Raw genomic sequence first — 20,445 nt, 5'->3', positions numbered from 1 at the left:
GGTTACCAGGCCAAACAAACACAGCTCCTGGTGTGGTTCTGCTTTGCATGTCTCGCATGACAGGTGTGGCTGAGTGTCTTCCCACCTGCTCCAGGAGCCTTCTCATCTCAATTTGTACTACTCTTTAGAGAGTATAATAATTAGACCCTTTTGGAGACAGAGATTTTAAATGTTTCCCTAAGTTTGTCTTTCCCTTTTGGGCATAGATTTTTGCTATGCAGATCTTCTTGTCTAGTTGAAGATACTGATATTTTCTTTTATGACTTCTGGATTATATATTTCTCCATTCATTTAGTTACCTGAATTTATTCCGCACCTGCCATCTGCAAGAATCTAGGACTAAACAAGACAAGTAAACCTCTGCCCTCCTGGAGCTCAGCGCGTGGTGGGGAGACAGAAGATGAGCAGGTAAACTCCTGTATAAATAAGATGCTAACAGAGAGTGGCATGTACACTGTGGAGACCAAAACCAGGTGACGGAAAAGAACATAAAGCCGAGATAACATTAGTTACCTGCTGTTGCTTAACAAATACTAGGCACTGAACAGGGTAAACACACAAAGTAACACACAGTAACTATGACGGTGTTTCCGTGGGCTGAGAGGCTGGGGCTGACTCAGCAGGACCGCTCTGCTCAGGCTGCTTCTGGGGTGTTGGATGGGCTGCGTCCTCACCTGAAGCCTCAGCTGGGAAACAGTCGGGTTCCAAGTGCATTGAGCAAATCGGCAGAGTTCACTTCCTGGGGGTCACCTGAGTGGTGGCTGTCAGCTGGAGATGGCCCGAGGTCTTTGTGGCTGCCTGTGGTTCCTCTCTCCGCTGAGCCAGGGCAATGTCTGAGTCCTGTGGTGCGTGTCCCCCAGGGCCCATGTGTCAGAAGGCTGATCTTCAATGCAGTGATGTTGGGAGGTCCTGAAACTTTTACACACTGGAGCCTAAGTTAGTGTGATACTCACTTGTAATCCTAGTACTTTGAGAGACCGTTCAAGCCCAGCAGTGCAACTTGGGGAGACCAGGCGCCGCTGAAGGACTGAGTCCCGCCTCCAGCCAATGACACCAAATGCATGCGTTAAGGCCTGGGAAAGTGATTATGTCAGGCCCTGGCGTTCTCCAGTTTCTTGGATATCACGGGGAGAAAAGAGAGGACCTGCAGTGGCCAACACTCCCTGCAGAAACACCCTGGAGGATGCCCAGGCTGGGGGCTTCCAGCCTCTCGGAATCTGCATGGTGTTCCTGACTCTCCGGAATGTGTGGATCTGCAGAAGTCATTACACTGGGCTCTGCCGGCCAGAGCTCAGCCTGGGGTCCAGCTTCCTCAGTGCTGGATCCACACAGAGTTAGCTTGGCCTGAGCACAGGGATCAGATTTCTCTGCTTGTCGTTGCCATGGAGAAGCAGCAATGTGCTGGTGGTTGGGAGCTGGAGGTTAGCTGGGGATTTGCTTTGTATATTTTTTGGTCAGTTCCAGAGAAACACTGACCCTCCACTGAGCTGAAATGAAGGACAGAGGGACAGAGTGAGCCCCAGTGAAAGATCTCCACCCACATGCCCTTGCATCAAGATAGTCAGCTCTGTGGGTGGTGGGATCAACTTGAAGACTCGGGGATCAGAGAGGACCCTCAGGCAGGGAGAGCATGTGTGGCCCGTGGCCGCTGAGGCCCAAGGTCAGGAGTGAGTCTGGCATCAGTGGGGTGCTGTCCAGTGCCAAGAACCATGGTCCAGGTGGCTCTTCACTAGCAGGAGATGGAGTTTGCTAAATAAATAAATAAATAAATATGTTCCAGTATGCAGTGATGTTTGACTGATTTTGTTTTTGGAAAGAGCTTGATTATTTTTCTTTGTAAAATCAATGCTTTTCAATTGTGTAAGAAGACAAAAGGGAAGGAGGAAAAAAGAGCAGGAGGGAGCACAGAAGATCAAAACGCACAAGGAAGAAAGGAAGTCATTCTTTGGTACCTGGGGACCAGCTGGTCCCATGAGGAGGTGACGGTTCCAGAATTTGCTGTCCCTCAGGATCCACACTAAGGCGGAATTCTCCCGTGGAGAAGTGGGGGGGAGATGTAGCTGGGGGCCTCCCCCTATAGCCGGTGGTTGGCAATCACAGCACAGCATGGAGGGCGGCAGGACCCAGCCCACAGCCCGCAGCCCAACTCCCACCTCCCCGGAGCCCAGGGCCACACCCAGAGAGGACGGGCTGTGCCCACAGTGACCAGGTCCCCTGCCCATGACCTTGGAACCACCAGGCATAGAGCGTGGTGAGGGTGTCTGGAGACCCAACCAGGAGGAGGGGTGCTGGGCCAGGGGCGCGAGCACAGGACTCCTGCTGTCCGCTGGTGCCGCTGCCCCTGGTACCTGCAAAGACAAGTGGCATCCGGATGCCCAAATAGGGGACAATTTCTGCTCACTGTCTTTGTCTCTGATGATCATCTCCTGATTAGTCCCAGGGTCTTTCAATTGCAGGGGCCAGGTGTCCATCGGCAGGATTCTCCTCACAGGTGACGGACGGAGGGTGTATCCTGCCTCGTTTGCAAACCAAGGCTCTGGGAGTTGGAGGGACCTCTTCAGGATCCCAGGGCCTCATCAGAGCTGGCCTTCCTCCTGGGTCCCCAGCACACTCCCACACCTTTCCCCAGAGCTCTGCTGCTTCGCTGTGAGCCCTGGGTGTCCCATCGCCCCCTTGCCCAGCTCCAGGGGATGCCCAGCCAGCCGCAGCCTCCCTTCTTGGGAAGCACTCTGCATTTCTGGCAAGTCCCCACGAGTACTTGCAGACCGGTTCCCACGTCCTCCTGGTTGCCTTCTCAGGCCTCTCTGGGAGCTGTCCTGCCTTTGTGCCTCTTACATTGAACACTGCACCTCCTGATGTCTCCTCCAGGCCCCCACAGACTTGCAGGTGGTGGGGAGGTCCCATTCACACAGCTTTCGGAACGCTTCGTGCAGGGAAGTATGAATTCAAAGAGCCAATGGATGACTTTGCATTTGTAAATATTCTCCTAGATCTGGCTGCAACAGCAAAACTGCTACATTCAGCCCTTTTACCCCTGAGCACAGACAGACAGCCGGGCACCCAGCGCCCAGCAAAACCGTGCTCAGTGCTTGATCCCAGATCGCAGAGCTCTGTTCTGCTCCAGCTGCACACGACCCCCACGAAGCAGAGGCAAAGGGTGCCCACCATTCTCCTGCTTCCAGAAGGCCACATGCTCGCTCTCCCTTGTCACCAGGGACATGATGAAGCTGATGCTTTCTCCATGATATCTTTCATAATTGAAATATTAATTATCAGTATTTCTCCTAATTTTCTAATGAAATGCCCTTGTCTCCAAATTCATCAGCCTTAGAACCAGAAGGAGACTGAGATGATAAATGGCCCAGAATCCCTAGAAATTGCCTTGAGGGTTTAGGAGGGCTCCCCAGGGCTTGGCCTCCAGCCAGGACACCTTGATGCGGTCTTCTCAGCCTGTGGCTTGCTGTGTGACCTTGGGCTCATCTGTCACCGCCTGTGTGTCTTCTTCCCCCAGCAGTAGCCTGGAAATAAGTGTGCTGTGGACATGAGCTACCTGCCAGGGCTCCCGGAGCACCGCGCATGCTCCAAGTGACAGTGGTTGTTACCATTGTTATTGTTATTAGAGCATCTGGGGCTGGGTGACCTGAGGTTTCTGAGTTCGTTCCCTAGGCTGCAAAAGGAGATAATAGTAATTCCTACTTCACAGGATTTGGGGGATTCCATGGAATCATACAGGTAAACTAGGCTGTAGGATAGGGGCACACCATAGGGACAGCACAGCCATTGTTGTGGTGCTTGCTGTCCTCGTTATCTTTTTGAAAGTTGTCTACTTGTTGGAGATCTAATATGAAGCTTTAACATATTAGAGGCAAAAAGGATCCTAAGAATCATGAGAAGATATCCTGCCCATTGCTCAGCTGGATAAACTGAGGCTCTGTGTGGTTAGGTCATGTGTTGAAAAGTCCAGATAAATTAAAGGTTCCCTGGCCCCAGTCTCACCTCAGAGTCCTGGGATTCTTCTCTCACACCTTTCTGCCCGACAGGAGACCTGGCTGTCAGCTGTCACTTGGTATTTTTTCTGGAAAGGAGCCATATGATCCTGTGAAACCAGCCCAGCTCAGCTCTTCCCCCTCCAGAAATGGGGTATACACAGGGACTCTTGAGGGAGCATTTCCAGGCAATTTCAGGAAGCCTTTGCCCCTGGGCAGAGAGATGAGCACGAAGGAGCAATTCCTGATGCCTTCTAGACTCCCGGAGAGACTGTAAATGGCCAGGCGCATTGCGTGGCTGGACGATGCTGGCCGGCATTTATTCCTCCCTCACCTGCCCACTGTCGCCCTGTCTGCCGCCCTTGTTTATATCTCCTGCCGTCTTTGCTCGGTCCCCTCCCTCTACTTCTTTCTTTTTCCCTTTCTCTCCCATCTTCTCTCCTTTCTCTTCCTCCTCTTCCAGGTAAGTATCAAAATCAATTTTGCCACAGCAGGGCCAAGAAGAAAACCGCCCTCAGTCTCTCTCCCACTGCACAAACACGTTCTGCCCGCCTGAGCAGAACAAGCCAGTGGGGCAGAGGGATGCGCAGGCCGGCCACCCCCGGGGCCAGCACACAGAGGGCTCCTCGCTGCATTTCCTGTCTGAGGCTGTGGCTGCACAGCCTCCTCCCCCGCTGCCCACGACCCGAGACCCGGGAGCCCGGGCCCTGAGAGAGCGGCCACGGGTAAAGGAGGGGGCAGTGGTAGCTTCTGGCCAGCTGTGCTGATGTGGGGTGGAGCTGCTATCCTGGCAGGTGCTGCAAACAAAGGCATATTGCTTCTAACTTATTTTAGCAGTTTTCAGTAATATAATTTTCAGTTCATTTGGTTATCAAAAACACACTGTTTTTTTCTTTCTTCTTACCAAAAAGACAAAGCAGATCTAGGCCATTCTGAGGATGCTAGAGGCTTGATATTCATATATATATATATAAAACACACATGCATACATATATCCCCACTAATTTCTCCATGCTGTGGAGAATTTGTCACACGCGCAGGTCTGTTTGATTTCATTAAACAGAATATTTAAGCATAAAAATTGTTTAATCGCCTTGTGTCATTATGAGATGAATTTCATTTTGCATACATTTGCATATTTCATCAGAATTAAGGCTGCTAATATGCAAATGAGAGACAGGTTGCGGCTGAGGTGTTTATTGTAATAGCTGCAGGCTGTTCCACTTGGACAGCTTTCTAGGTGGTGGGGAAGGAGGGGGAGGGAGAACTTGGGGTGGCTGGGAACACTTCAGGAAGCCCGGGACTCTCTGGGGCTTCTGACTCCCACAAAGATGGGTGGGCGTGGCCTACCGTGCTGCCCTTCTGGACTGGCCAATCGGAGCAAGCCGTGCTGGAGAAGCAGGCATATGCCTGGCTGCCTGCCCCAAAGGCTCCTGGGAGCAGTGAGTACCAGGGATGGGCTGAGAGGCCAGGGCGAGCCGAAGGCCTTGCTTTTGCCCACCCTGTCCCTCAGGATGAGCAGCTGACATTCTGGAAGCTTCCTTAGCCTTCTCCTTCATGTTTGTGCTGCTGCATCTTCCTTTGCCTGCTTTTCCCTCCCCCTTTGTTTCCTCCTTGGCTTTGTTTCAAGCTGTTGAGCTTTTCCTAACCCTTTATTTCTGCCTCTTCCTGTTTTTCCTTGCCCGTTCCCTCCTGAACTTCTGGCTTCCAGCAGGCTGCTGTGCCCGTCTATTATCTTCCCGTCCTCACAGCCCTTTCCCACCCTGACTCCCTGGCTGTTGTCTGGACTCCCTCCCACCTCCTTCCAGTGGCCTCCTGTCCTGCTGGCCACCACTGTGGAGACAGTCTGTAGCCAGCAGGGGTGTCCGGAGGTGAAGACGGAGCCTTGGGGTGTGTGGCTTTCCTGGCGTGTGGCTTCCCCTTTCTGCTGGAATCCTTGATGAATTCCTGTCCTTCTTGGAAGGTCAGGGATTAGAGACATATCATTTTCCTCTCTGGGTCGGAGCTGCTGATCCCCAGGAGAGCTGCTTCCGAGCTGCCCCCCAGGCACAGATGGAGGAGTGGAGAGCAGGCAGTAATGAGCTGCAGAGGTGGACCTGATCTCAGGAGAAAGTGTCCCGTGAGCCTCCGCACATCTTCCCCAAGGCCTCCCTCAGTGAGAACCAGGCCACTGCTAGGGAGCAAGTTGAAAACCTGTTCAAGCTGGACTCTGTCCTGAGTCCACCAAACCCTTTCTCTGGGTCTCAGCTTCCCATTCATTTCTCTTGTAATTCTCATGAGCCTTCCAGAGCTGCTGTAGAACAAGAATGGCTAGAAAAAAAAGAGACTGCTTCCCGGCCGGCAATCAAACACTGCTTAGTAATGGCCTGTTCTCCACCAGACACTGACTCGGAGGGCAGGCAGCAAGGCCGGGTCCTCAGGCAGCAGACTGTGGGGTGGGACAGCAGCTCCCACGATCAGGGCTGGTGGAGACACAGGCCTAAAACATGGACCGTGACCAGACCTACTCCTTCTGCAGCTCTCTTTGCATAATCCCAGTAACCACATCTTGGGCCCATTTTCTGGACTACACCCCCAATAGGTCCAGGAAGCATTTCTCCCCAGAGCACTCAAGGGCCCTGCAGAGAACCGCTGTTTTTCCTGTCTCTTGCAGTGTCTCCCTAGAGTGGGTAGGGCAGCATCTGCCAGCCTAACCACCCTCCACCAGACTAGTTGTTCAGGTCTGCGGTTTAGAGCCTAAGCAATTAAATCAGAATTAATTGGCTAGTCGGCAATCACCTTCCAATCCAAGCAGGCAGGGAGCAGGCGGGCTGTTTTGCTGAATCGACAAACCCGGCACAATGCACAGGGACTAGGGGTGTGGGGAGGGGTGTCGATGGAGCTGGTGGGAACTGCAGGCACCCCCTCCTCCCTGCCTCCAGCCAAATACAACAGCCAGCCGAGGGATCCCAGCAGCCCTGCGGGGAATCCAGTTTCGCTGGTGTGGGAGCTTTCCCTGAACAGAGCTTAGACTTTGCAACTTCAAAATGTCCAAGCCGGGGTTGTTTTAAAATGTGTTTCAATTTTTAATATCTTCATATTTTTCCCAATCACAAAGGCAATACATTTGCTTTTGATCTTTAAGAATCAGTTGTTGAAAATACGTGAGACTTAAGAGGCCACACATGAAATTGTGTTTGCATGTAGAGGAGCATTTGATAAGGGGCAGAAATCTGCAAGGGTGCCCCGCAAGCCATCAGGGAAAGCTGGCTCTGGGAAACAGCCAAGGTTAAGAGGTCCCAGAGTGAATCCTCGAGTTTGTTCATGCGGGCTTTGCTTTGGTATTGTTCATGTTTATGACAATAAAAATAACACAGGAATATGCAAAAGAGCCATGAACTCCGGCCTCTGTTCCTATCAAAAGGAAATGGAGAGCTCTGACGGGAAGAGTAGCTCCTTTGACTGCTGTCTGTGTGACCTCCGCTAAGTCACTTCCCTGCTCTGGGCCTCACTGTAAGATAGGGAGGGAGTTCCCACAAGCTCTGGAGACAAGGGCAGGACAGAACTTGGTGCAGTGCTTGGTATATGGTGAGTAACGGAAGGGAACCATCCACGTGGTTCCTGTTGAGAGATGCTAAGTTTTAAAGGGGCTTGGCTCGTGGACCGTCAAAACCCCCAAAATGCAGAGAATGCCACAGTCATCACCCCCGGCACCCTTCAGCACCCTAGCAAGATGCCAAATAAGGCGGACCAGCCCTAGGAGACCTGAGCTCCTCACATCTCCAGAACCCAGGATGGGAAAGGCACAAGAGAACAAAAATGGAATTGTGTCAGAGCTGTGATGACACACCTGTCCCAAGCCCAAAGAGCTGAGTCCAGTCCTGCCTGTGCCACCTTGAGGACTCAGGCCCACTGCTTTTCCTCTCCTGGGCCTCAGTTTCCCCACTTGAGACGTCAGGCCTAGCGTGTGTCCACTGCTGAAAGCCAGTTGTGAATTTCAATGCTTATTTTCTTTCCCTGAACCCCACTGGCCAGTCTTGAGGGCCCAAGGGCTACAGTGTGGGGAGATGGGAACAATGAACGCCAGCTGAATTTGGGGTGTGAGAGGGATGAGGGGGGCCCAGAAGACCCCAGCCCAGAGCCCCATCATGAGCCACCATGGAAGGTGCCTCCTGGGAGCCAGTGGCTGCAGGGCTCCCCAGCCAGCCTGGCAGGAAGTGGGGCCTGAGGTGAATGTTTGTGTAAGACTTCGGTGGCGGCAGGGTGGAGGCCCAGTGATTGCACCAGGAGGCCTCGAAACCTGAGCGTGTCCTGCCGCCAGTCACGGGGTCACCAAACTCAGACTAAATAGTCTGGTAGGCCGGCTGTCTGCAAAACAATCTGGGGATGGAAGAAATAAAGGGGGAGGACTGCGAGGGGGCACCATCAGCAGCACGGGGCCTGTGAGGTGGCCGAGGCCACCTCCCCTTGTGGGCCTGGCCATGAATGGACTGGTGTGGTTTGTTTTTTTCTTTAATTTCAGTTTCCTCTTTTTAATCCGATAGGGGGAGGTGGGGGTGGGCGAGCCGGAGGGCAGCGTCCAGGTCCTCCCCTGCTCTTCGTTCTTGGCAGTGTGTTTTGCTCTGTTCTTTGAGCCTGGAGCCAAGTACTCATCCCCGAGGGGTCTCAGTACTGCTGTGTGGCCTTGGACTAGTTGAGGACCTTCCTGCCTGATTAGTCCTTCTTACAGCTAGCACATAGGTACCTTTGTGTGGCTAGGACAAAGAACTCCTCCTTGGGCAGGAACTGGGCCCTGGACTCAGACTGGTAAGTTGAGCACCCAGAGGGGGGCCCCTGGACAGTGCATGGTAAGTGTATCTGCCCTGAGAAGTCCTGGGCAGGATGGCAAATAAGCGGACCTGCCCAGTAGATTCCTGAGCGCCCCTCTGTGCCAGGCACTGCCTTGGGGCTCAGAACTTGAGGACCACATGAGGAAAGGGTGTCCCCGCTTCCTTCTCCTTATGGATATGGGGGTTGAACCCCCAGGACAGTCTACCACTGAGCTCCATTTCTAACCCCTTTTAGCTTTGATTTTGCTACAGGGTTTTGCTAAGTTGCCCAGGCTGGCCACAAACTTGCAATTCTCCTGCTTCAACCTCCCAAATAGCTAGACTTACAGATGTGTTCCCACTCCCATTTCTCTCTCTTTTTTTAAAGATGAGGTATTGGAAGCTCAGAGAGGCCAAATGATTCACCTGAGATTGCACAACCAGGAAGGGTGGATGGCAAGGTGGGAACACAGTTCTAGCCCTAAAGCCTTTTCCACATGCCATTGCCTCTTTATGGTGAGTGCTGATGTCTCCTTCTAAAGTGTCAGGCTTCTGCCTAAACATCATAGGCAAAAGGTGGCAACAGTCTGTGGATACACGGACAGTGACATACTTTACAGTAGAATACTATGCAGCCTTCAAAAGGAGGGCAAGTCTCACCAGTGCTGCAATATAGATGAAAAGTAAGGACATGATGGACTGAAAACAGAAGTAATAAAAGGACAAATTCTTTTATAATTTCACTGAGTCAAATTCAGAGAAATAGTAGGAAGGAGTTCCCTGGGGCTGGAGGACGGATGGTGGGGACATGTGCACAACAAAGTCAAATGTACTGAAAACCATGCTCGAAACTGTACACTCAAAGAGGAAGACAGTAGATTTCCTGTCATGTCTGTTTCACCATAGTAAAAGTGTAGTCCCTTTTGGGGTTGTTTGTGACTTCACTGACCTCCCCTCCCCAGGCGAGGCTGCCGCCCCTCTGGCCCCTGATGCCCCTTTCCAGCTTCAGCCCCCAGTAGGCACCTGTTTCTTTGTGCCCGGCTTCTCTCAAGCCCAGTGGGGACACTGCCCTGTGTTGGGGGGAACCCTGGGCAGCAGTCATTTAGGTAACCATTGTATGTGTTTGTGCGTAGCTGGGCTTATTCATGGAGCATCATCTCCTGAGTTGCTGTAGACCCTGGTTTGCTAGACCCACCTTGGAAAAGCCCCAGTTCTCCAGGGAGGTCTCCGTGGCACCCACGGAGGGTGTGAACCACAACCTCTGCAGTTTCCCCTCCAGTCTTGGAGCAGCCTCTCAGTGTCCCCTCCAGGTGCCTTTGATGATGGGCATAGAGGCCAGGCTCAGTCCCCTTGGCAGATTCTACTCAGCATGCCACTCTCTGAACCCTAGCCAGGACATGGGGACCAAGGCTGTGCATCCAGCTGTCCCCTGGAAAGACAATCACTTCAGCGGTGGCTGGCACAGGTGTCCCAAAACCAGCGCTCCTTCCCACACTCAGGAGTACCCACTGCTATTCAAGAGCCTCCCGTGACCACCCCAAGGGATGTGACACCCTGGACCCTTTGCCAGTGAAATTGAGGTGCGAGCAGTGGACACAGGCCATGGTGTGAAGGACCCCTTCACATTTCCCAGAAGGCAGTTCATTGAGGTCTCCATTTCCCAGAGCTGGAGAACAGATCTTCTCAGCAAGCATCTCAGCAGCACAGGGCAGAGAGCTGGAGGGGAGACTGAGCAAGTGGGCACACCAGGCGAGTGGCTGGCCTTTACCTGACTCATGCTCCAGGGATGCAAGAACGCCAGGAGGGTTGGGCCCTGGGCCGGAACCACCACAATTGTCCTTCGACAGTTGGTCATCACCACAGCAGAAACACAAGCTCCAGAAACAGAGCTCTGATCACTTCCTGTCTAGCCACTAATAACTCTGAGCCTCTTTGAAGTGACATGATTGGCTAGCTCTTAGAGCCTTCCAACACTGACACGACCTTTGAAGTAAAGAGAGAGCGGATAGTCAGCTCAGGAAAAGGAAATGTGTCCGCTAAGCCTGGTCTAAGGCACCCTGAGGTCACCTAGTATCTCTAGATTCAGTTTACTCCTCTGATGTGACAAGGAGAGGTGCCCTGCCTCAGGGCAACATTGCCTGCCTGGAGTCGCTCCCCAGAGCCACCTTTGTCCTGCAGATGTCCGTGGACAAGTCTGTTTCGGCATCTTTCCCTGTGACCTGGCCTGGAAGCTCCAGTCCCGTAGCGTGCAGTGAGGAGGAACAGAAGCAGGGGTACTACTGGTATGGCACGACACGGCCACCGGCCAGGCCCTGGGTTGGTGCTCTGAGCTTGCAGGGTCAGAGAGGACCCGAAGGAGTTTCACAGCAGGGTCGGGTCCTGTGCACAGGCAACAGACCCAGCACAGGAAGATCTCAGGTCATCTCAAGGATGCTGGGTGCGCTATATGTGCCATCCGTAAACCTCTCTAGGTGCAGGAATCTGTCAGAGGCTTTCACAACTCCGCCAAGGCACTGGTGGTGGTGATGGAGCTTCAGCCAGGTCGCGTCAGTGAGGGGCAGAGGGATAGCAGTGGCATCATACCAACCAGACAAGGCCCATTTTACTGACCAGGAACAAGGAGATGCCAAGAAAAGGGGGCCCAGAGAGGCAGGCAAGGCCTTAACAAGCTTCTGGAGGAACTTTATTCCCCCTCTGCCTTCGCACCTTATTGAATCTGGTCCTTGCTGATTTGGTTACAGCCTGTGATTTCAGTTTATGATTCAATAACCCATTTGAAAGCTTGTAAATAGCATGGTTCTGCTCGCTGCTCCCTCCTCCCCTAGGGGGATGCCATTGAGCAAAAAGGGGGACCTCGCTGCTCATTCCCAGCCTGGCTCATCTTGGAAAGATGCTCCAAAGGCGGGCGAAATACACCCAGCAGGGGTCTTCACCCCTGGACAAGGTGGACCCAGCTGCTAGCACTGCATGCAACACGGGCACTGCAGGGCCAACTGAGGACGTGCACTGCGTGGACAAGGCTGGGGTGGGGTGCTCGAGACGCTTCAGCCACAGCCAGGGCTGAGTCTTTAGCACCCTCCTCCACACACCCCAGGGAGCCATCGGGGTGCCACAGCACAGCTCTGTGCTCCTCACAACCACACACCCCTGCTGTTCCCACCTTGCTCCTGTGATGATGGCCAGAGGAAGGTGACAGAGGATAGAACAGAACCCACCCCAGACACTCCCAGGGGCACCCAGGATCTCTGTGTGAGCTGCAGATGCAGAATTGAGGCCCCGCCAACAGCAGGGCCGTAAGGTAGTGGCAGTGGGTGTCGTGGTCCATGCACACAATCCCAGCACTCTGGGAGACCGAGGCAGGAGAATCAAGTTCAAGCCCAGCCTGGGCAATTTAGTGACTTAGCTCCTGTTTCAGAATTTAAAAAAAGAAAGAAGGAAGGGCTGGGGATGCAGTTCAGTGCAAAAGTAATGGGTTCAATCTTTAATATTGGGGGTGGGGTAAAGAAAGAAGGGAAGGAAGGAAAGAAAGAAGGAAAAGTTAATGTTGACGGAAGCCCCTGAGTTTGGAGCTGTTTGTTTTGAAGCAGTAACAAACTGATCCACTCTGCTTGGGACTTGGTAACTTTGTTACCCCCGTAATGCAGGATGCAGCTCTCAGGACCCTCAAGATGAAGAGATTGGCATGCACCCAGCCTGTCAGAGAGAACCAGAAGAAGACCCACCTCTGCCTGCAGGGCCCCACCACCGCAAGGCTCTTTCCTCCACACGCCCAGCACAGGCCGAAGAAGCAAACAGATCCACCTCTGCCCTCTGTGTGCTGCTACCGAAAGGCCGCATCCTGCAGGGGTCACTGTGGGCAGAGAACCAGCAGATCCTCCCTCAGGGAGCTGCCACCAGAAGACTCCTTCCTGCAGGCGGCCAGCAGGAGCAGGAACACACAGCCGTGTAAGCCTGTACATCCAAGGGCACCATTCGAAGCCCTTGGTTCCCTCAGGCAGCCAGCATCTACTAGCAGAATCAGACAAACACACACACCCGTGTGTGTCTGCCACCATTGTGGAAGTCCTAGTGTAGACACACAGGCTGAGAGAAGTAGCCCTACCTCCATGTACCCCTGATCATCAGCGAAGCCCCAGTGTAGCTGCATAGCTGTAGAGAAGCCTGCCCCATACTATACTACCTACCTGTAAATCTGGAATTAGAGGAACCCAGTTGCCTATCCCATCTCCCTACACTGCTTAGGGCCACCCAATGTGGGAAGTGCCTGGGACCCCACAACCAGCTTGTTGGGAGGAACTCAGGAGAATGTCAAGACAAAGGAGCAAAAGGCAAACTATGACCTTTAGGCCACACAGAATAAGTCTGGGAGATACAATCATGGAAAAAAATGGAAGTCACACGCCTGAAATCTCGGAAAGATAGCAACTGAAGTAAGAAAACAACTTCATGAGATTGTAAAAGCAGTCAAATCAGAAATAATGTCTCAATCACAAACATACTGAAAGAATTGTTTAACAGGTTAAAGACATAGACAAAAAAGAGGAGCATAGAAAAATGATGGAAAACTTGAATGAATGTAGAAAGGAATTACAATGCATGAAACAGATTCAAAGAGAGATGCAGGAAATTAAAAATTCAGTTGAAAGCTGGCAAAACCGCTTGAAAGAGACCAAGAATAGACTTTCAAACCTTGAAGACAGGATTGCAGCTAGTGATTATAAAATGAAAGATCTCTTAAAAATAACATGAATCAGGAAATAACAGCTTCAAGATGATGCAAAGAAGCATAACTTTAAGAGTGATAGGTATCTGTGAAGAAGCAGGGGTCAACACAAATGAAGTTAAAAGAATATTCACAGAAGTAATAGAAGAAAACTTCCCAAACATGGGAAATGGATCTGGCATGCAGATAAGTAAGGCATATAGGACTCCAGCTAGCCATAACCAAAGTAAATCTACACCCAGATATATAATAATCAAGATCCTAGAAATTCAGCACAAGAACAGAATATTAAAATCTGTTAGAGAAAAGAGACAGATCACCTATAAAGGAAAACCAATCAAAATCACAGCAGACTTGTAAATGTGAACCATCAAGTCAAGAAGAGTTTGGAGTGAAGTGTTTCAAACACTGAAAGACATATGTTTCTTTCAAAATTGATGGAAACTATCTTTCAGAATTGATGGAAAAATAAGATACTTCCATGATAAAGAACAACTGAAGGAATTCATGACTATCAAACCAACCCTACAGAATGTGGTAAAGATATTCTAGAGAGAGATAAAGATGACCATGGTTCCAGGAACAGCAGCAGAGGAGGAACGCCAAACAAGACAGGCAATTGAATGAAGGGGAAAAGTGGAGGGCCAACAACAGGAAGATAGCAGGGCAGAGACAAAGCAGTGTATGCTGATTGTAAGCACTCATGTAGATGGCCTCAGGTCAGCAATAAAAAGAAACAGGGAGAGTGGATCAAGAAATAAGATTCATAGATATATTGTATACAAGAAACATCTAACTGGAAAGGAAATTCATAGACTGAAAATCAAAAGAGAGAAAACAATTGTTCCATGTGACAGGAGACCGGAAAAAAAGAAAAAGCAAGCGTAACTTGCCCATCAGCTATAGAATGGATAAGAAAGATACGGTATTTTCAGGCAGTGGAAAGCTACCCAGCTAGAAAGTAGAATCATCTCAAGGCTCCTGTAGGTAAATGGACTCAACTGGAAATCATGTTCATGGCCAAAACAGTTCGAACTCATACGTGTGAACCTTAGCATAAGAAACAAGCAGTTAATGGGATCCCAAAGCAAACAGTTAATGTAAGAGCCAAGGGGAGGAAACACCTGGGAGAGAAAGGTGGAAACTACTGTCAATTTCTTATTGTCTTATCCTGAACACTCGCGTTGTTTACACAATTTTGTTAAGGTTTGGCTTTGTTCTGTCTTACTTTGTTAGATTTTATGCTGTCAGAAGGTAGGGGCAGCTATTTTGAATATACTGGGATATTTTATGGTAATCATGGTTTCCTATTATATTGCTTTGAAGTTTTATAATGCTTTCATTCATTGGTTTGATGGGTTGTATTCTGTTTTGTTTGATTTTATTATGTGTGATGGTATGAACGCTATTTTGAAGCAAACAAGACATGGCAACCATTTCTATATACTATCATCTTGTTTTGAAGTCCTACCATGCTTTTGTTCTTCTGTTTTGATTGGTTCTAACCTACTGGGTCTTATTTGATTTTATTATGTGTTATGGTATAGACAAATTTTGGGGGGGAAATGAGATATTATAGCAGCCATTGTTCATTTCCTGTTACTTGGTTTTGAAGTCCTGTAACGCTTTCATTCTTTTGAATGGTTTTATGGTATTTTGTTATGTTTGATATTACCGTGTGTGAAGGTATGATCAACCATGTCGAAGAAAAGAGACATTATGGTAGCTACTGTTGATGACTGACTGTCTGGTTGTTAAGTGCTGTGCTGCTTGCATTGTTCTGTTCTGATTTGCTTTGTTCTCTTCTCTTTTGTTTTATTCTGTTTAAAATAAAATCATTTTTAAATATGAACAGACTGTAACAGTGAGTTTCTGGCTTCTGGGTCTCCCCAGTTTAGACTCCTGCCCAGAAGTCAGACATGATTACCTCCAGGGGAACAGCATGGCTTGCACTGAACCTTGCCCTGTCCCGGGGTCTCCTCTGACCAGGATGGGGGCAGCCTGGGGCCCGGACGCGGGGTGACGGATGGGAGCCTCTGCACCAGGTCACAGCCTGAGGATTCCGCTGCCTCCGCGGAGAAGCCGGGACGCCAAGGGCAGATCTTCAGGCCTGGCGCTCCCTTCTGCCTTTCACGTTGTGGTAGCTGATCTGCTGCCAGGACCTCGCACTTTTCTCCCCTGGGCGGCCCGTGGAGCACAGTAGGTGCGCATTGTGTGGGAGTCACAACCACATGCTGGTGTTGTGATCTTACTTAGTTTTCAAACTTTTATTTTTTGTCGCCTGTCTGTTATGTTCTTCCTGTAAAATGCCGTTCACACTGCAAAACCTAGACGGCATAGGCCTTCTGTGACATCTGCCTCAAACTCAGCTCAAACACAATTCTTATGATGCTGAAATATTCTCCCAGTCCATCAACCCATTCCCTGCTGTCATAACTGCACTGCAGACTGTGCTGGAGCTCGCTCAACCCGGCAAGAGAGGGCGAACCAGCGAGAGAGTGATCAGTGTGGAGAAAATGACACCATCAAGATATGGTGGCTCTGTGCAAAAACCAGCACATTCCAGGTTAAATCCACTCATCCGTGAGGCCTGGCTAGTCTCGCTGGTCCAGCGCTGGTCCTCTGGTCTTGGCTTTCCCATCTGTGAAATGGGTCAATGAGTGATAACGTAGTGATGCCATCCCCAGGAGTAGGGCTCCCTGCTCTTCTGGAAACCCTGCCTCCTTCCTGGCATCTCACCTAAGGGTGGGGGTCCCAGAGGTTGGGGATCTGGGCTTTATGCCTCCCCAAGGAGTCCCTGTGAGTGGCATGTTGCCAACAAGATATTAGTGACTGTCCCAATTCTCCAACACCATGGCACCTTCCTTTCCTTATCTCACTCTGGTTCTGCGGGATAGGAGTCCTTAATGTACCCTTTTAAAGGTGACGGTGCTGAGCCTCAGGGAGGGCAGGCCCCGGGCCCCGTGGCCCTCTCACTGCTCTTGGGTGGTCTGTGGGTTTGTCATCCTTTCGCCCTTTGTGTCTGTGCCATTGGCCATCAGGTTGCCATGCTCTTATTGAAACCGTCTCTGTAAGACCATGGAATGGCTGCCCGGGCCTTGGCTGTCCTCTCTGGAGACTGGGGCTGGGACTCCTAGAGGAGTCTTAGGGTCCAAGCTGGCCTTGGTGTGCTGACCTCCTACGTCCACACAGTCTGACGTTCTCCCTGCTTCCCAATCCCTGTACCCCTCACGATTTCCAGCACTAGTATGGGCCAGGCCCTGCGCCCAGAGGCAGGGTGCTTAAATAAATGCATTGCTGCACCCTGAAGAGCTCCCCAAACTGAAGGCCACAGCAGAGACAAAACTGGGTTTCCAGAGATCATTCATTCACCTACGCCTCCCTTGGTGACACTCAGGAGAGAGCAGCCACGAGGGCACCATCTTGGTGCCACCTCCAGCCAATGGCTCGTGGCTGCCGGCTCCAGAACTCAGAGGAAAATGGTGCTGTGATTGATTAGCAATGTCTGCTGCTTATCTGGAAGCGCTGTTAGAGTGGGGTGCAGCCGGGCCTGTGAGGGGACAGAGTCACACATGGCTTGGAAGAGGGGGCCCTCCCTTGGGCACCTAGAAGACTCCTCAGGATGCTGAGAAGGGGGCACGTGGATCCAGTGGACACATAATGAGCACCTGCCTTGTACATCCCAGATGGAAAACATGTCTGGGAGGGCCAAGGCCGAAGTACAAGGGACATCAGTCAATCCAGTTTTGTTTGTTTGTTTGTTTTGTCTTTTTGAGACAGGGTCTCACTATGCAGTTCAGGTTGGCCCTGAGCTCACTCTGTAGCCCAAGTTGGTCTCAACCTTTTAATGATCCTTCTGCCTCAGCCTCCCGAGTGCTGGGCTTACAGATGTGTTCCACCACGCCTAGCTCAGTCAGGCAGGTTTGAGTGCAGAAACAGTGAGCAGAGGAAGGGAATAGGGGCCCGGGACACTCTGGGCCCGGGAGCGTGGCTGTCCACCCTTTCATCCATCTCCCCTCCCCCTTCTCTCCTCTCCTCACCTGAAAAAAAGAGTAGCTCAGGGGGCAGCTGCAGGGCCGGGGCAGCCTCTCCCTGATTCTCCGTGTTGCGCAGCCTTAAGCACCAGCTTCTGCTGCCTTGAGGATGCCACGCTGCTATTTTAAACCTCCTGCCGCCAGCCTGCCTGCACCCCCCGACTGCCGTGACGTGTGTCTCTGACAGGGAGTCTGGCGTCCCCGGCAGACAGTGCTGGGCAGCTGGATACAGGTGCACACCCAGGCAGGTGACAGCTGTGGGGTCCCCGGGCTCCCCTCCCTCCCTGGCACCTGGCCCATTGCCAGCATCCCTCTGGGGTCTCAAGGGACCCCACCCTCCTGTGTCATGGATGCTGGTCCCTGACCCGCTGCCACTCAGTGTGACAGTGAGAGCCTCAGTTCTCACCTGAGCAATGGACACAATGGTGGAACTCGGGGTCGGTCACACACTGAGCCTGGGGGATTCTTTGTGAGATCAGCCCTTTGTGAGAGGCATCAGCACAGTGCAGGCACCGAAGGAAGGTGAAGCCATCTGCTGACCACTGCCCAGCACCACACCCCTCACCTTACCCTACTTTATGCTGCACAGCCTGACATCACAGCAAGTATTTGTTGAAATACTATTAGTTGCCTTTCCATCACTGGCACACAGTATCTGACCCCAGGATTTAAGAGAGAGCAGTGGGTCATTGTGGTTCATGGTTCAGGAGATTCAGCCCAAGGTGAGCTGGCTGCAGGGCAGGAGCATCCTGATGGAAGGGCCTGGCGGAGGAGAGCTGCTCACGTCATGGAGCCAGGAAGCAGAGAGCAGGGAAAAGGCCGGGGAAGAGGTGAGGGACAACTTGTCTGCCACCTAGACACACACGGAAGTGTGCTTTCCTAGGCCCCTGGCGGGAGGGCCTCTCAAACCAAGCAAATTGATCATCAAGATCAGCTGTCACAGACACAAAGCAGAGGCCTTAACGCAGTGCAGAGCACACAGTAGGTGCTCAGCAAGTAGGCAAACCAGGCACGGTCCTCACTGTATTGCTTCAGTGCTCCCGGCATCAGCTTCTCAAGTCCGCAGCGTGACTCAGCTGGATTCATTTACTCGTTCACGAGTCACTGAGCACCTAATGTGCGCCAGACACACACAGTCCTCCCCTCTCCGAGCTTGTTTTGTCTTCTGTGAATCAGGCATAATAATAGTGTCTACCTGTGGGTATTAGGAGAGGATAAGGAGCCCATGCCTGCAAAGCTCTTAGAATAGTATTTGGTACTGTAGACACGGGGAAAGCGTGCGCCACTGTGAACATCAGGAGCATTGTTTGTAGCTGGCATCGTTTAATTAACAGCACGATCTTTATATCACAGGTACAAGCCTTTGGGCAAGGGGTGCATTTCCTTTCAGCAGTAGGGTGAGTGGTACTGATTCTCAAAAGGGATCGTTCTGCAGGCTCCTTCCTAGTTTCACCTCTTCACGCTGTAACAGTTTGAGAAGCCTTCGGCCTGCCCTGGACGCACAGTGAATAGTGCTCTCGATACACGACTTGACTGATTCCAGACATAGTGTAGGCTCTTCCTGTCCCAGATATCCCTCCCCTGTAACTTCACTCTAGTGAGACCCATGGGGAAGGTTTGGCCCAGACCAGACTGAGTCCAGCTACACACTGCTGAGACTGGCCCAAGACTGATTTTACCTGGGCAAAAAGCTATAAATAGCTGTTACATTCAACATACAGCACATTTGTTACACAGCTGTAGCATAGCCATAGCTAACTGATACATCTCCCAGTGCCCTGTCACTCAAGGCTTTTTGAGATGGCTAAAAGTGATTACGCATGCCACCTATCTAGTACAATGTTAGGCATGCACAGGTAACATTGTTTCAGTCAAAGACAGGGGGAACATGGGAGGGTGGCCCCATGAGATTGTATCACTTAGCCGCATTGTAACCATCTTCATTTGTATAATTCTATAATCTCTCATATTCCCACAGCAACAAACTTAAACAAGTATGCATTTCTCAGACTGTAACCTTGTTGTTAAGAGACCTGCTATTGTTGTAAGCTTCCCACTCACTTTACCCTGCTTTTTATTATTGTATTTGTCATGATCATCATCATCATTATAGCCACCCCGACAGTCACAGCCAAAATTCCCTCCTTCTTACTGGGGGGTCAAGTGCCCTACCAGAGCCAGGTGTGCACCGCCACCCCTCCCCACCGGCCTCGCCTTGATGTTCCCTAGAAATGAGAAAGAAGTGTTAAATTTGTTCTTGGCTACTTTTCCTTGCAACTCCCAGCGGCCCTGCTTACAAACTGAATCAGTTATCAGCTAGTTAGGCTGCAGTCCCCGAGGTGCCGCTTGAATACAGATAGGGACCCATGCATTATTCAGTGCGAAGACGGGAGAAATGAGCAATGCGTCCAAAGCCAGAACAGCAGTGGCAGTAAGGGAATAATTAGCGAGCTGTCACTTGTCCCTGTCACTGTTTCCTCCCTTAACACATGAGGGAAAATAAAAAAATAATTTTTTAAAGGAGGAAGAAGAAAGGCAGGGACGATCCTCTTGCCTCTCAAGGCAGATGCTAGGTTAAAATGTGACAGCAAAAGAGAAAAAAAAAACTTGAAGCCAGGGCTCTGGTTCAGCTCACAAAGCCGCGGCCTGGGGACCCCCTCCCCGATATTTATCAAGCTCCCCTTCCCGCCTGGCGATTCCGGAGCACTGCCCCGGCCGCCTCCCATTCAGATACTCTGCACATCTGTCTCCATCCTGCTGGGGGATTAATTTCTCCCCTCTAAGGGGTGGCGGGGGTCTTGGGAGGGGCCGTGGTGGTGCCAGTCTGAGGGGGCAGAGCGACCAGGCTGCAAAGGTTTGAGGTGACCTTCCAGGAGGAAACTGGGGGGAGGCTGACAAGCACCGCACTCAGCTCA

Source organism: Cavia porcellus, unplaced genomic scaffold (assembly GCF_034190915.1).
Source record: "Cavia porcellus strain 051 isolate PalLab524CR breed Dunkin Hartley unplaced genomic scaffold, mCavPor4.1 scaffold_16, whole genome shotgun sequence".
Classification (NCBI taxonomy): domain Eukaryota; kingdom Metazoa; phylum Chordata; class Mammalia; order Rodentia; family Caviidae; genus Cavia; species Cavia porcellus.
This window is presented reverse-complemented; position numbering follows the sequence as displayed.